This window comes from Benincasa hispida, unplaced genomic scaffold (genome assembly GCF_027475165.1).
Source record: "Benincasa hispida cultivar pf3 unplaced genomic scaffold, pf3_genome.v1.1 HicScf1318, whole genome shotgun sequence".
Lineage (NCBI taxonomy): Eukaryota > Viridiplantae > Streptophyta > Magnoliopsida > Cucurbitales > Cucurbitaceae > Benincasa > Benincasa hispida.
The window spans coordinates 1-15,592 of record NW_028325652.1 but is presented as its reverse complement, the minus strand read 5'-3'; the positions used below and the strand labels follow the sequence as shown (position 1 = coordinate 15,592).

At 36.5% G+C, this 15,592-nt stretch overlaps 1 pseudogene across 1 annotated transcript; it reads left to right on the top strand.

The window, feature by feature from the left end:
* Window positions 1-8,015: 8,015 nt before the first annotated feature.
* LOC120088363 (UPF0496 protein At2g18630 pseudogene) lies at window positions 8,016-10,257 on the top strand (annotated as a pseudogene). Its single transcript, XR_016525974.1, has 2 exons — window positions 8,016-8,359; window positions 8,670-10,257. The product of XR_016525974.1 is annotated as a UPF0496 protein At2g18630 pseudogene (transcript).
* Window positions 10,258-15,592: the final 5,335 nt, after the last annotated feature.

Sequence of the window (15,592 nt, the reverse complement as noted above, 5' to 3'; positions counted from 1 at the left end):
GACTATGAGATTTGGCAAATGGATGTCAAGACTACCTTTCTGAATGACATTCTTGAAGACAATGGAGCAGCCCGAGGGATTCATAACTAAAGGTCAAGAACAAAAGGTCTACAAGCTTAATCGGTCCATTTCTAGACTGAAGCAAGTTCCTCGATCTTGGAACATCAGGTTTAATACTACGACCAAATCTTATGGCTTTAATAAAAACGTTGATAAGCCTTATGTATACAAGAAGATCATCAATAGTTAAATAGTTTTTCTAGTGTTATATGTAGATGATATCTTACTCATTGCTATGATGTAGGTTTACTGACTGAAGTTAAGAACTGGCTAGTGACCAATTCCAAATGAAAGATTTAGGAGAGGCTCAGTTTGTTCTGGGTATTAAGATCTTTAGAGATCGAAAGAACAAAATGCTAGCTCTGTTTCAAGCAACGTATATTGACAAGATGCTTGTCAAATATTCGATGTAAAACTCCAAGATGGGCTTATTGCCTTTCAGACATGAAGTGATATTGTCTAAGGAACAGTGTCCTAAGACAACTCAAGAGGTTGAGGAGATGAGACGGACCCCCTATGCATCGGTTGTGGGCGGCTTGATGTATGTGATGTTATGTACTAGACTTGACATCTTCTATGCAGTGGAGATAGTCAATAGATATCAATCTAATCCAAGATTAAATCACTAGACCGCCGTTAAAAATATCCTCAAGTATTTATGGAGAACAAGGGATAAAATGCTCATGTATGGTTTGAAGGATTTAATCCTTACAGAATACACAGACTTTTATTTTTAGACTGATAAGAATTCTAGGAAATCCATATCAGGATCAGTGTTCACTCTTAACAAAGGGGCAGTAGTATGGAGAAGCACCAAGCAAGGGTGCATCGCTGACTACACAATGGAGGCTAAGTATGTAATGGCTTATGAAGCTGCAAAGGAAGCTATTTGGCTCAAGAAATTCTTGACTGATTTGGAAGTTGTTCCAAATATGTCAAAGCCCATCACACTTTGTTGTGATAATAGTGGTGCTATGGCTATAAAGGTTCTCTTCTCTTAGAGTTCCTCCAGGGTCATCGTATTGAAATATTCAGTCTTAACAATGAACGACGTTATAAAGTAAAAATAATTATTTCACAGGTTAGTCTTATTCAAACTCATTACATAGGACGCCTCCACTTACATATATCCACATAAGCGATTCAGGATCACATCATTCGTAACAAATACAAAGCGGACCACTGTTAGGTCTTTAAGCGAGATATATTTTCTACGTTAATTCCCTCAAAATTCTGTTAGGTCTTTAAGAGAGATATATTTTCTATGTTAATTCCCTCAAAATTGTGTTGTTTGTTTGCTTTTAATGCTCATTTTGTAGGTAAAATGGTCCCAGGAGCGATTAGGAGTCATTCCGAGAAATTAGGCTAAAAAGGATTAAAAAAAATACCAAAAAGTCAATAAAGTTGAAGAGAATCAGAGTAATTACCAAAATGCCATCAGACCCACGTCACGACCTTCCCAAAAGCGTCGAGTAATGCTTGAAGACAGAAAGCATCCATCTGCTGCCTATATAAGTAATTTGTGGCTGAACTGAAACGACTTCTTACCCTTTTTTCAAAGATCCAAAGAGACCATGTCTTCATCCATAGGGATTCGAGAAGGTAATTTTAGGGCTATTTTAAGAGCGTAAAGTGATATTTCAGGGAGGCCTCCCTGAGGAGTGTAATTCTAGACCAAGGCGACATCTCGGAGCTTCAAAGGATTGCATATTTGAAGATTTTGTTGGGTTGCAATTCCGGATTCGAGGACAAGAGTCAAAAATACAGCTTTCCATTTCTTCCCTCTTTTATTTTCCGTCCTTATTTTGTCTCTTTGATAATTTTGTTTCCCATTTAGGTTAGATTTTTATTTCCTTTTGGGTTGTAAGCAACATTTTTGTAATTCTTCATGAATTTGTCTAAAAGTTGTAAGGTAGTTTGAATCTCATTTCTAATTTCAAAGGTTCTTGTAATTCTTTTGAGTTTTCTCTTTTTGTTTATCATTTACAATCTGAATTGAGCATTCTTGAATCTATTTTTTAGTTCTTGAAGCATGTTGAATGATCTATATCTTGAACATGAATAGCCCAGATGCTTGGTTTTGTCACAATCATGATTGAATGTGTTGCTTTCAATGTGTCCGATAGAATGTCTATCCAAGATCTACAAAAGGCAATAGTAATTGTGCATTTGATGGCTACTCCAAGGATGCATTAATTAGTAGATTTTGAGAAAATTTGGTTAATTGAGTAAGCTATCTTGACAATTAATCGGCACAATTGAATCCTAGAACTTAATGTGCGTGTTTTCTATTCTATATGGCTACTATCGAATCCAATAGAGGTAGAAGCATGTAGGTTGATTACGGTAGGCCTATCCAACCTTAATCAATGTTTAGGACGCTCTCTTGACTAGGTTATTGCTAGTTGTCCATGTTTGTAGAGGCTAGCTTAATCGAGTTAAGTAAGTAGTTTTGAGCATAATTCGGTTGTGAATTTAATTTGTAGAACTCGATGATAGGAATTGCATTGAATGTCTAACTTGAATTAGGAGCAAGATTGTTCTATATTGTTTACATTTATCCTTTGTCTCTTGATTTTTAGTATGTTTCTAGTTTCATAAAAAACCCCCGTTTTATCGCTTTTGTAGTCAAAGTTAGTTTATGAAAAGATTAAACAAGCCTTCTGAAACGCATTCCAAAAGTGCATTTTCTGGGCTTAGAATTTAGTTTCTTTTATGCTTAATTTGAGATATTTGATGTTTTTATTTTTTAATTGTAGAAAATCGAGCAATTGGATGAGAACAAGCAATTTTGGAAGATTAATGATCAAGATACCCCCAAGAAGGTCAAAGCTTTGACCTAGGGTAATAATCAATGGAGAAAAAGGAAAGAAAATGCGGAGATCGGAGGCAAGGTAGCGTTGAACGAGCATTGCAATGTTGTAGACCCGAGAGGGTAGAAAACAGGGCAGTATGCAGCGTTGCGATGCTACGATTAGAAAAGGCGTGAATTTAACTCCAACACTACAATGCCAGTCCTAGCGTTGCAACGCTGCGAATGCTGCCTATATAAGTAATTTGTGGCTGAACTGATTCGAGAAGGTAATTTTAGGGCTATTTTGAGAGCGTAAAGTGATATTTCGGGGAGGCCTCCCTGAGGAGTGTAATTATAGACCAAGGCGGCATCTCGGAGCTTCAAAGGATCGCATATTTGAAGATTTTGTTAGGTTGTGATTTCGGATTCGAGGACGAGAGTAAAAAACACAGCTTGCCATTTCTTCCCTCTTTTATTTTCCGTCCTTATTTGGAAACTTCATGAATGGTTTGTGTTTGTGTTGTAACCATGAGTGATTGATTTGTGTTTCTAGCGTGTTGATCTAGATTTATGGATTGTGAAAACTGAATTGGTTATATCTTAGATTGAATTTATGCATAATTATTTTAGCATGTTTATTCTTAATGCATTTGAACAATTGGCCATTGTTTGAATGTTCTTTACTTAATGTCTGTCTCGAGAGAGAAAGCATTGGGTTAGATCTAGCATGTTAAACTATTAATTGAGTATGCACGAGGGTCATAGGAGATTAATAGAGATTGTTGATGGAGGAACTTAATGTTATGGCTAATCAAGTGATAGAAGAGATTCGAATTGATGGTTAGTCATTAGAAAGGGTTGAGCTCGATAGAGGATACTTGGATAAAAGACTCTTAGGTCTATAATTTGCATGAAATCAATCTAAGGTCAAAATAATTAATTTGGTTAATCCATTTAACAAAATCATACCCTAGAACGTGTCTTTGTTTAGGATTAGATTAATTAGATTCTCATCACAATCCAATCCCCTAAATAAAATTAGAAAGATCTCTGAATATCTAAAAGAGTCAAACCAATTCCTCAGAGGATGATACTCGGTCTCTTGACCGTTTTACTATTTTATAATTTGACGTGTGCACTTGCACAACTTCACATTCCCTATGGATCGACCTCTTACTTTCACTCTAACTACGAGTTAGTTTATGTTGTTGTTTGAGCTTTATAAATTTTATTTGTTTTGGGTTAGGTAGAATTAACGACATCTATTTAGCTTCCGAACAACCACATCCATAGTGTCCCCAGTATAAGGTACCCAACCTTATTCTTATATTATAGACTATTTTGGCTATTTACTCGAACTTGATCCATATTTATGTCTCCACATATAGTTCGAGTATTCATGTAATAGCCAAGGGTTCTTAGTTTATTGGATTTAGGGTTTGTAAGTGCAATTCACATATTCACTAACATCTCTACTAAATAAACCTCAATAACAACTTTATTGTAAAATAGAATATGTTGTTGTTTATAGACCACGAGTTTTAGGACATAAAACCCAACATCTCGTGCACTGGCATGGCTGCATACACTCGTTCTTGATCAGACATGTGTATGACATATATAATAATAGTATATCATCATGCAAATTGAAGTGTAAGTACTAGAATATGATAGTGAAATGAATTTTTGTTGAGTAATGAACTAACTGATACACAATCGAACACCTTCTCCTAAAGCATGGTTCGTGGTGCAGATTGGTCACAGGTTCATCTCATAATACGAAGAATGCGGTTTTTCTTATCTTCATCGCAGCAACACCATCAATTTTCGATAGTGTTTCATGTAGCCAAACTTGTTCAAATATGTATCCAAGAGTATGATAATAATGAACATGATCAATTAAAGATGAATCATAATAGTAGTGGACGTACCTATAGGGCAAGTGGAAACCCTAGAAGGCTGAATTTTATGATATAGGATGGGTTAACTAAAATATTGTCCCAATCCATGCTATCGAAATGGCGGACATCATTAACATCAACGAATAACATTGTATCAACGAAAGTGTACTTGTCTTTTTCCCATCATCATAAATTCAGTGTAGTAAAGAAGTAAGACCATAACAACATCCTCATCGGTCTCAAACTCCAACTTTAGATACTCCTATACCAAATAAAAAACGATAAGTATCTTTCGACTGGGGAAACACTTATCTTTTAAATGATTTACCTCAGTTGTTCGTTGGGGTACTACATGTATGGAAGGCCATAACCCTGACATCAATTGGAACTATGTCTTCTCAAAAGTCAGAATGGTTCTTCTTATATTGAACGTAATGCAGTATTCTCGGCCGGTAACAACCTCCCGCAGTAAGGCCTCATGAACTACATTACTACTGAAAATGATGTCCAGGTCAATATATGGTCCAAATAACGTTTTCTTGAAAGCTTCAAGTTGCGCGTGAGTTAGCTTTCACTTAATAACACAGTTGCATTCTTGATATGGGATAGGCTAGTATACTGTGCTAGAAATCATTCTTCCTAGGGACCCCTGTAACGAGGTTGTGCCATTGCTTATCTAAAAATTTTGATTTCTGTTAGAAATTCAGTTAGCAAACAACACATTTCACTAACTTTACTGCATTTAATGATATCAACTATATTAAAATTTTAGCGATACTGATTAACTGTTATCGATTTATTGATATATCATTCTTCATACTGACTTACTGCTATATGATCTAATCGACATGACTATCAGCGAAGCACACAACTATATCGATAGACAATAAGGAATTTGATTTCTACATCGATAAATATAAACAGAAGATATAAAAAATCCAATAGAGTTGATATGCTCACTGATGAAGAAATGTAATATTAAATAAAACAGTGTGACCATATTAATGGCAACTTTGTACTACTTGAAAAGTAATAACGCTAAACATGCAAGTTCCAGTTCTGAACAAGATTGGGAATTTGGATGTATATATTCCTCAAAGCCCTAGTTCTATGTGTTACGTACAATTGAAGACGATTTTCGGTTGATATCAAGTTAAAAACCGAAGTAAAAAGTAGAATATGTTACACTTACATGAAAACGGAAAACAAATGATTGATGAAAATTGGAAAATGAAAATCGGAAGATGAATTGTGAGAGAGTCAAGAATAGTGGGTTAAAACGGTCGACGGGTTGTTTGAAACGGGGCTGAATAGCTTATAGCTGTAAAAAAGAGTTATTATTCCTAGCTTAATTTGAGCTCATTATCGGATTTTACGTGTTTATTTCCCTATTTTTTAGGTACTAAGCAACCAAGAGGTACAATCGGCAAGTTAGAGCTGTTTGGGTTAATTTGAAGCAATTTGGAGGTGATTTGAGTATCCGGGCTTCAAATGAGTCAAAAATATCAAAATGCCCCTGCTTCAGCGTTGCAATGCTCGTAGATTGGCTTAGCCTGACGCTCGTTCTACGCTGTAAGACAGAATAGGTAGCACTACAATGCTACCCATCAGTATTCCAACGCAATGAGCTTTGACAGATGGAGGGCCTCACGCGTGCGCAAGTGAGCGTTAAGAACTTCTTCACCCTGACGCTCTTGATCACCTGCTTCAGCGTTGCAACATTAGTTCTAGCCTTGTGATGCCTGTCCTGTTTTCTATAAATAATTTCCTTCGATTTTAGGTCAATTTATGCTGAATTTCAATGGAGGTCGAGGAAAGGCCGCATTTTCTTCTTTCCACTTTATGTATTCGGTATCGTTAGGCTTGTTGTTAGTTTAATTTTGGATTGTGAGCATGGATTGGATTATATCTCATGGGTTTGTTTATGAATCGATGAGGTAATTTTCTATCTAGTTCTTGGATTAAGGATTCAATGCAATTTTTTGAGTTTTCTGCCCAATTTGATGTTGATAATTCAGAATATATGTTTTCTTTGAATCTCAATTGAATTATATTTGCATTTGTGTGTTGGATTGACGCCTCTATCATGATTGCAATTCTCTGCTAGTTAATTTCAAGCTTGCATGTTTTCTTGTAGTTCATTTATGCTTGAATTTACCCCAGGTAGCAACAATTGAACGTGTATGTTTAGGTTTATAAGCTTATCTTAAATCTTTGTATTGCATGTTTAATTTAGATTTGAAGAATATTTGGTTAATTGAACATGGTTTTTCTTGACAGTTAATTGATATAGTTGAATCCTAAATCTTAATTCATGTGTTTCTAGTTCTTTATGGTCGCTAAGAACCCAATTGAATATAGGAGCAGTAGATTAGTTAGGGTATGTTCTTTCCAGCCTTAATTATTTATTAGAATGCTTGATTGATTTCTATTTAATTGATTGTCGGTCTTTGTAGAGATTAGTCAAATCACATCAATTGGGTAGTTATGCACGCATAATCGATGAAATAATCAATTGGCAAAAAACGATGAATGAAATTACATTGAATGTTTAACTTGATCCGAGAACTATATGAACCAATTATACGGCTTACATTTATCTCTTGAAATTTATTTTTCTGCATTCTTTCAAATTACCCAAAAACCAAAACCCCATTTTTACGTTTTTTTTCCAAGGTTAATTTTAATTTAAAAGAAATTAATTCAACGCTTATCTATGGTTCGACCCCACACTTACCACTATTGCTACGCTTTAGTAGTAATAGGAGTAGTTTGGGTCATTACAAATTATTCTTTTGACCCAGTTTGAGGCTTATTAACGACTAGGTCTTGGACTCTGACAATGGTCGTGTTTGATGTTGTCAATCAAGAATGCCGTGATGAGGGTAGTTTTGTCATTTTTGTTCCATGTTTGAATGAATAATTTGAAATAAATAGGCTCAATCACAATCATATTACTTTTGAAAAACTAGATGAGTAAATACCAACAATCACACTCACACTAGTTTATAATTGAGACCCATCTCGATTGGTAGTTCAATTAGAATCAATCAAAATTATACAATTTTCATTCCTTATATAAACGTAATAAAATACAATCTAATTATATTTGACAATCGTGATCTATTATGATTGATTTATCAATAAAATTCTATTGCGATTGCGACATAAATTATTACTGCATCTGAAAGTCCCGTAAGTCCATGGAAGCAAGTCCCGGAAATTTCAAGGAAGAGCCCTCGATATTCCCACGAAGCCGCAGCCCAAAAGAAAATCAACAAAAGAAAAAAGAGTGATTTCAGTGAAGAGAGAGAAGAGAAATCAACGAAAAGAAAATTCAACAGCGCGTGATTAGAAGACCAATGAATTAATAATTGTTCATATACGACTGTTGACCATTGCTCCATTTTCATTAGGTTTCTCTTCATTTTCTTTCGCCATGTTTGTCGAGATCCCCTCTTTCTACCCATTCTTATGAGATTGCTTATAATTCCAATCCTTCCGATCGTTATCTTTTTTGGGACCTCACTGGATTTCATCGTGGCCTCCTTGGATTCGTCATCTGGGTTTCGTTGGATCTTTTCGATTCTTCTTTCAAACTGAGGTATCTTGTTCCTTTTGAATTAATGGCAGCTGTTCTTTTACTTTTAAGCTGAATTTTTTGGGAATTTTGTACTTTTCCCTTCCTGTTTGACCGAAAATCTGTGATTGGGTTTGGCAATTTTTTATTCTCTTAGATCTTGTAACCTTGATTGCTCGATTAGTAGTTCTGTTTTTCAGATTCGAGCTTGTTCTTGTGTTAGCTGAAACAGAGAGTAGTGGAAAAGAGAAGATTTCTCTTTTTCCTTTTTTCTTTCTGAAAACTCAAATTTGGGAAATTTTGTTGAGTGAGTTTGTTGTGGTCAAAATTATAGTCAGGAAATGATGGGAGGACAATCTAGCAAAAACAAGTCAGGTAGTGGAGATATTTCTCCCCCGACCCTTCCCATCGATGATTCTCAGTATGTAGCTGCTCTTAGTTCATACGAAGCTGAGTGTGCAAACAATCCAGATTTGCAATCCTTTGATGTTCAAGTGCACGAACGGACGAACCGAGCTATCAATTCACTGGCTAATGGAGTTGCGATTGGATCATTGTCGATGGATGCACTCATGGAGGTCACTGACTTTTTACTAGAAACGAATGGAGATGCTGTCAAGATTATCCTTGAAAGTAAAGAGGATGTGTGGAACAAAGAGTTGTTTAGCCTTGTGAAGGCATTCTTTGATAACAGCCTCAAAACATTAGAATTCTGCGCGGCATTGGAGCAGAGTCTACGACGCACACGGGATAGCCAGTTCATCATTAAACTTGCTGTCGGAAAGTTTGAGAGTGATGAGAATGGAGATAATGATGAGAGATATGTTAAAACATTGGAGGAATTGAAGAGGTTTCAAGAGGCTGGGGATCCATTCGGTGAGGAGTTTGTTAAGTTGTTTCAGTCCTTCTACAAGCAGCATTTGTCTATGTTCAAGAAGTTGCAACGTCAAAAGAAGAAGCTTGACAAAAAATATAGCAACGTGAAGACATGGAAGACAGTGTCGAATGTCATTTTGGTTACTGCATTTGCTTCTGTACTGGTATTCTCCGTTGTAGCAGCTGCGATGTCTGCACCTCCCGTGGTGATTGCATTGGCTGCTGCACTAGCTGTTCCAATGGGCCCAGTCGGGAAATGGTGTAACACGCTCTGGAATCGATACTTGAACAGCATTAAAGTTGAGAAGCAACTTATGAGCTCTTTGGAAGGTCACAGTTTCATAATTCTGAAGGACTTCGAGAACATTAGATTACTTGTGCACAGGTTATCGATTCAGTTAGGTTCATTGTTGCAGAATGCCAATCTTGGCATTAGGGAACAGGGTGCTATGCAGCTTGTAATAGATGAGATCAAGAAAAACCTTGCAGGATTTGATGAGACCATTGAGAAGTTGAGTGTACATGCTGCTAAATGCAGCTCAGATGTAACAAAGGCAAGAACAGTAATTCTTCAGAAAATAGCAAGGCAATCTAACAGCTGATAACACAACCCCTTCAATCAAATTTGCTTGTGTCTCATCAGTTGCTTTTGCCGGTATGCTACTTGGTTAGCATCGAAAAATAGAAAAGGAAGAGAAGACTAAGATGGCCAATAAAGTGTTCATATACTACTCATCTTAGACCCAAAAGATCGGAATCTTTATTCTCGAAGATATTGAGATGTCGTGTCAAGGTGAATTTGCTCACTCGATCGATATTTATTTATGATAAGCTTTGAACATGTTGGGATTAACAAGGATTTAGTTTCCTCTTTATCTCTTCTTTCTATTCGGTTTTATGTATTTAAACTGTGACCAAGGCACCAGGAGGTGTGGGAATGTATAATAACTTAATCTCTTTAGTCTTTATTGTTCTCTTTTGAGAAGTATGTGGAGTAGTTCCACCCGGCTATCCATTATGAACATACTCTGCTGGTTTGTCCCAAATCAAGTTTTTGCATCATCATTATTATAATGTCTGAAAATCAGAGGATCGATTATAGTATAGAAAATTCTTGGGGTATTTAGGGTACGGAGTTGAGTTATGAAGTCTGGAACTAATATGTTGGAGTTAGGAAATTTGTATTTGAAAGGTATAGTTGTAAGATCAAGTACCTTGATAAGTGTGCAAAATAAAGAAAAAGAAGACTAAAGTTTCTTGATAAATGTACAATGTTCAATATTGTTTATAATTGAAGAATTATTTAACGCTAACTTATAAAGTTAGTGGACCAAACATTCCATAGTCAACTATGATCTTTGATATTGAGTAGATTTCTTTCTCATCTTTCTTGATTCAATTATAATGATAAAACGGAAGACAGGATAATGCCCTCATCAACTTCATCAACAAGAGGAAAGGAAGACTTATGCTTAGTATGGGTGTTGATAAGGCCACATGACTTGGAAAGTTCCAACCCCAACTCAAAATGGTGGGTTAAACTTATTTGGATTAGTTTAGGTTCAAATAAATTCATTAAAACATTGTTATCTTTTGGATTGAGTTTCATAGTAAGTGAATATAAATGCCATTCTTTGGATTGAGTTTCTAATTTATATCTATATCAAATCTATAATATCGTTATTTGTTTTTTAAATATCAGAAGTTTTGTAACATCTTTTATCTTTTTTTTACCGGTGTCTTCTCCCTTTTCGTTTTTTTTTAATTCTTTTTATACTTATTTTTCTGTTATTTTTTTTAATTATAATGCAAGATATTGCTAATGATTTAATTTTCTTTATATATTGTTGTTTAGTAACCTTCAAATTGTTCATATTTTTTTTTTCTTTGTTATATTGCACACACCAATATATAATTGTTCCTATTCTTGTATTCAAAATACTAATTACATTATATCATGAAGAACTCATATATTCACATATAATATTTTCTTAGTCATAATTAAATATTCAATTTAAACGGTTAAAAAAAGAATTAAGTATTATTTAAAAGTAATAATATATTCTATTTTAAAGAGACTTATTTTCTATGAATTTGATCACAAAAATAGAGTTTCATCTTATTTCTTTAATTTTTTTTTCTCTCATCATAGTTTGTTGGTATCCTATTCGAAGCTTTGTCATAATGAAAAGACAAGAATTTTACTTCAAAAAATTGTTTTTTCTCGCTTGTCATTATATTTTATAGTTATTTTATAGTTGATGACATTTCTTTAGAAGAAAAAAACAATAAAACATTGAGAAAAATTTAGATATATTATAGTTGAATTTGTAATTAACATTTCATAAGAAGACTTAAATCCAGTATATGAACCCATAAAATTGAAATATCACGTGCAATGTTGTTGGATAAAAGGAAAGATGATGGGATTATTGCATGCAATCATGCGTTGTCCATGCTTAAGCTATGCGTTTATGTTCATGCGTCGGAGGTCATGTGTTGAAATGAAAATACGTTAATCTAGTATGCAATGATCATGCGTTTCTATCACAAATTTTCTTGCCTTCTCACCAAGTATAACGAAAATTCTCGGGTAATCCAAGGTCGAACATAGGGACTTGTCACTCAATAATGCTTGTGAGTCAATGCGTTTGAGGCGATGAATAAAAGTAAAAAGAAGAAGTTTAATGGATTTACATACTACTCCTACTCCTAACTAAATAGATTGAGCAATAAGAGACTTGTGATGAGAATTGGTAGATGCATAACAACCGTCAACGCATAGTAATGTTTATTATCTTAAATCGCTCAAGTAATCTCAGCTCGTCACACCAACGCATCGCACACCTCTCGGTGGTCAGCCGCATGACTATATCTCTATAGTGCATGGTTGCGTCGAGCATAAGATTGTGCCTATCTCTAGGAACAATGCATACTTTGCTTTAGTGCGTTCCATCTCTTACCTTCTCAGGTAGTTAGACACGGCTAATTAACTTATAGACAAGCATTGCAACAACCCATAGACAAGCGCTACAGCCTTTCACCAAGCAAAGAGGATTAACTCACTATACTCGCACAACGCACAACTCTCGGTGGGTTGCTACATGCGTCCAATCTCTAGGCTACACGATTAAGTATGCGATCGCCTAATAAACGATGAAGATAAAGATAAAGATGATAAAGAAGATGGAATTGAAGGAATCAAGATATGCATTGATTACAAAATATCTTAATATCTTAAGCTAAAGTGTAATACAATACAGAGGTTAAAGGAGAAATGAAAGACTCTGCGTCAAGGCTACCGGTGGTGCCATGGATGAATGGTGGAGATGTCTCTCTCGAGCTCTATCTCCAGCGAAAGCTCCGGTCGTCACTCGGTCTGGTTTGTGGAGATGAAGAATTCTCACTGAAAATCTCGCTCATGCTCTCATCTGTGATTGTAAACCTCTTCCTTGAGGCAGAAGTTCAGATGCTTTGAAATAAAGGTCCAAGGGGCTATTTATAGAGTTTAAACGCTGACAGCTATCATGATTGCGTTGTGTCTCACTGCTGCCTTTGTCGCGATATGGGCAATGTCACATCATCTTATCTTGTTGATACTCCCAAGGTATGCATCCGAGCTTGATTCAACTGAAGTATCAACGAATTCTACCCATCTTGCGATCGCCCTTCTATTATGGTTGTCATTCCGTGGTCGTAATCTCCAAGTGATTACTGCATTCACTTGATCACCGCAACTTCCATGCGATGGGCGCATTCGATCACCACAACTTCCATGCGATGGAATGCATGCGATCATCGCATGCATTCGTCTATGCGATAGCTCGGTTCTCAGCGCATGCGTTTATCTTTGCGGTCGCTTGGCTTTAGCACATGCATTTGTCTATGATTGCTTATTTCTAACGCATGCGTTTGATTCCTGCGATAGCAACAAAAATAGACACTTTGGCACGGAGTAATGCATAATATTGGGGTCAGTGAAGATTTAGGTGCTAATCGACGCAAAACTCAAATTTTCGCAAATTCTAAGATTATCACCGCATTTTCTACTTGTTAGCCCTCATAATTCTAAATAAAAGGCATATAATAACTGACATTTATGCCAGTTATCACACCCCAAACTTAGAATCATGCTTGTCCTCAAGCATGCGTTATACTCAAGAAATTCTTAACTCGCCTTTTGGCGTTTCTTTGCGATGACCAACCTCTTAGAATATAATTTACTCGTACCTCTAATCATGGCCGCAATGCTCTCCTCCACTTCGGCTGCTTCTTCAAAGAGATATTTTCTAAGTTAAATTCGGCAGGCCTTAGCTCAAAAACTTTTTAATCATTATTCACAACTTTGCATTCAGCTCTTGAGAATGCGTTCGTTCAAAACAACTCGAGATTATGCGATTACTTATTCGAATGCGGTGTTGAACTTGGTTACGCTCTTCGTTTTGGCTTATCCTCACGTGTGTCATGTGGGCATCCAACTTCGGTTGCATTCCATATTCAACTCAATTCATGTCTTGCTTAATTTGGCTTGCACCCGACAGAGGAGTTGCGCTTATGCATTGATCCTGGCGACTTAACTTCGTTTTGGCTTGCCCCCACGGGTGTCATGCAGACATCCAACTACAGATAAGTGCCTTTCTCAACTTAACTCTTATCAACATGGGTTTTCCCGTTGCATTGACAACGGAGTTATTATTCCGATTTTATTTATTTTTTATTTTTTTTAAAGAATCACCGCAATGTAATTAACGCAATTCTCCAAGACTGCTGCCACCCCCAAACTTAGAGGTTGGCAGCATTCTCACCGCAAGCTAAAAGCAAACTCATAGGAATGCGGTAACAAACGTTTGAACAAAGGTTTGCGCACAATAAAACTTAAACTTTCAAAATTTGAAGAAGTTATTAAAAGTAAGGAAAGACTTGCGATGCTTAGTTAGCGGATGCGGTGAATTATTTGTACCATCATAGATACATCGCAAAGAACCGCAATCAGACAAGGAGAATTTCAAACGGATAATACATAAAAGATAACAAGAAAAGAACCTTAAGTAGAATAACGCATGCGACAATGCGTTGGAAGTCATGCGATTGAAGCCATGCGTTGAAGGATGTGGAGGATTCTTCCGTTGTAACTGCGCACCAAGGAGAGTTATTATCGCACCTACAAGGAGCAAACGCACCACAACCAAGGAAGCAGCCGCATATCCAAAATAACAATAAATAAAAATAATAAACTAAACTAAGAAAGCAACGTAAAGATAGAGTAGAAGACGTCCCTGGAGAAATTAGAGTGTTGTCACCGTAAGAAGTCTCCCATGCAGGAGATGGCTCTCAACTACTTCGGTCAAGAGACTCGCCCTGACCATTGGAGCTTCCAACAATTGTTGGATGCATGATGGTTGACATGCACCTAAGACTGCTTCCAACTCAAGCGACAGATAACCTTTCTATCTCGGGGTCAATATTGGCTTTCGACGCATTGCCTATACTTCAAATATTGTTTGCAGCTTGGTCGCACAAGCTACAATACGCCCAAGACTAAAAGGGTGCCTGCAAAAACATAAAACTTAACGAAGCATTAGCTGCCAAGTCCCCGGCAACGGTGCCAAAAACTTGTTGGATAAAAGGAAAGATGATGGGGTTATTGCACGCAATCATGCGTAGTCCATGCTTAAGCTATGTGTTTATGCCCATGCGTCGGAGGTCATGTGTTAGAATGAAAATGCGTTAATCTAGTATGCAATGACCATGCATTCCTATCACAAGTTTTCTTGCCTTCTCGCCAAGTGTAACGAAAACGTAAGTTTCTCGAGTAATCCGAGGTCGAACACAGGGACTTTTCACTCAATAATGCTTGTGAGCCAATGCGTTTGAGGCGATGAATAAAAGTAAAAAGAAGAAGTTTAATGGATTTACACACTACTCCTACTTCTAACTAAACAGATTGAGCAATAGGAGACTTGTGATGAGAATTGGTAGATACATAACAACCGTCAACGCATAGTAATATTTATTATCTTAAATCGCTCAAGTAATCTCAGCTCGTCACACTAACGCATCGCACACCTCTCGGTGGTCAGCCGCGTGACTATATCTCTATAGTGCATGGTTGCGTTGAGCATAAGATTGTACCTATCTCTAGGAACAATGCATATTTTGCTTTAGTGCGTTCCATCTCTTACCTTCTCAGGCAGTTAGACGCAGCTAATTAACTTATAGACAAGCATTGCAATAACCCATAGACAAGCGTTGCTACAGCCTTTCACCAAGCAAAGAGGATTAATTCACTATATTCGCACAACGCACACCTCTCGGTGGGTTGCTACATGCGTCCTATCTCTAGGCTACACGATTAAGTATGCGATCGCCTTTGATAAATAA